This window comes from Protomyctophum parallelum (genome assembly GCF_964188405.1).
Source record: "Protomyctophum parallelum genome assembly, chromosome: 23".
Classification (NCBI taxonomy): domain Eukaryota; kingdom Metazoa; phylum Chordata; class Actinopteri; order Myctophiformes; family Myctophidae; genus Protomyctophum; species Protomyctophum parallelum.
Genome location: NC_139715.1, coordinates 27,449,039 through 27,450,962, shown reverse-complemented (window position 1 = coordinate 27,450,962; position 1,924 = coordinate 27,449,039). Strand labels below are relative to the sequence as shown.

Genomic DNA, 1,924 nt, shown 5'->3' with positions numbered 1-1,924 from the left:
CTCTGTGTCTGTGTGTGTGTATTCATTTCATTGCATTGACCGGTGTGTCCGATGCCACAAATCACCATAAGTCTGGTCATGAAAGGCTGGAGTCTGGAGAAGCAACTCAAATGAACCCCTCCCTCCCTCCCTCCCTTCCCTCCCAGCGGTTCCGTTCCCATGGGAGCGACGTTCCCAGGACCGTGGGACGGGAGTATACATGGACCGTGGGACGGGAGTATACATGCCGGGCATCATGGGAAGGAAAACAGCGGTGGGGAGAAACGTATAGAGATAAACTAAAAACGCAGATAATGTTATAATTCCCCTTTTTCTCCAACATACCCTGTATACATGAATGAAAACAGTCAACAACAGTGTATGTATGTGTGACCAACAGTATACATGTATGTACGGTATATGCCAATATAAAAATCGTACAAACAAAAGAAACAGATGTCACTGTTGGGTGTGAGGAATCACGGTATACAAACACTATATGGTTTGTCATATAATCTAGTTATCATACACAACAGCTGCTTACAAATGCAGACGAACACGTCGTATATACACAGCAAAATCCTTGTGTTAATAGAACTCTGGAAGCATACTAAAAATATATATATATACTGTATATAGACCCTATAAATCAAGGTTCTTTTGGCTGAGCGTGTTCTGAAGTTTCCCCGGCGGTCTGCCCGTCAGACAGCCAGGCATCTCTTACCTGACTGACTGCACGCCGGCCGCTCGGTGGCTCTGTGTCGATGGTTCGCACGTACGTCCTCGCTCGCTCTCCTCTCTCCCTCTCTGTGCGCCTGCTCTCTACCACTGCATTCTGTCTGCAGCGCAGGACCCCACAACCCCCTCCTCCTCCCCCCTTCCTCCACACTCAGAATGACCAGCGAGAGAGAGAGAGAGAGAGAGAGAGATACTCTCCCCCTTCTTCTCGTTCAAAACAACAGCAGTAATCCCAAACGCGTGCCTGACGGCCCCTTCAGCCGTCCCACAGTCCCAGCGAATGTGTGTGTGTGTGTGTGTGTGCGTGTGTAAGTGTGTGTGAGAGCCTGCATGTGTGTGAGAGCCTGCATGTGTGTGTGTGTGTGTGTGTGTGTGTGTGTGCGCGGGTGTCAGATGCCTCGGGACGTGAGCAGAACTCACTTTTCTCTCCCCCCTCCGCCCCCGTCAAAAGTGCCAAGAAGTTTTTGAAACGCGCTATATAAGGCCAAGATAGCGGCTTGGAGCGCCTCGCGGTGCCCGTACCGAGAGAGAGAGAGAGAGAGAGAGAGAGTCAGACAGACAGTAACTGTATCTCTCCTGTACTCCTGCCTCTAACTAACCCGCTCTGTCTATTTCCCTCTCCTCCTCAGTCTTTCCTCGTCTCTGTAGCCGTTGACGTGCCTGATGGAGATTTAAAACACAGTGTGTGCTGTGTGCGTGTGTGTGTGCTGTGTGCCGTGCGAGAGCTACTTAAAGTAGAGAGAGTGAGAAACGGAGAGAGGAAGGGGGGGGGGGGGGGGTGCCCTCCATCAGACTGACTTGGTTTTTCTTGGTTGATTTTAAGTTGACAGATTGAAACCCCTTTACAGTCAAATCCTGAGTTTTGTATCAACTCTGAAAGTGGATGCATTGACCTGTGTGAGGGTCCTGTGAAAGCAACACACAGTTTGTGACTCTATACTGCACACACACACACACACGCACGCACACTAAAAATGCCCACCGGAGAAACTCCACTTGTTATGCATTTTCTTTTCTTTTTCTAAAATTATGACCAGAGATGTGTAAAGAATGAAAATATGTTAACCGTGTCATGCTGTCACTGCGTCCCGCGGTCTTCTCGTTAATCTGCCACGCAGTGACAATAAAAATGTCTCTTCCGTTAAGTCACCGAGCGCCGCTCCCAGCTCCCCAAATAAAAATACTGTTTCTCAAACTATTTCCCAAA

General features: G+C 48.9%; 1 protein-coding gene across 1 annotated transcript in view; it reads right to left on the bottom strand.

Moving 5' to 3' along the window:
* Positions 1-765, bottom strand: part of LOC310853979 (tensin-1-like) — a 128,707-nt gene extending 127,942 nt beyond the window's left edge. Inside the window, exon 1 of the mRNA XM_083758454.1 lies at positions 704-765. The gene's annotated coding sequence lies outside the window, so the exon portion shown is untranslated. The remainder of the gene's footprint in view (positions 1-703) is intronic.
* Between the last annotated feature and the right edge of the window lie 1,159 nt (positions 766-1,924).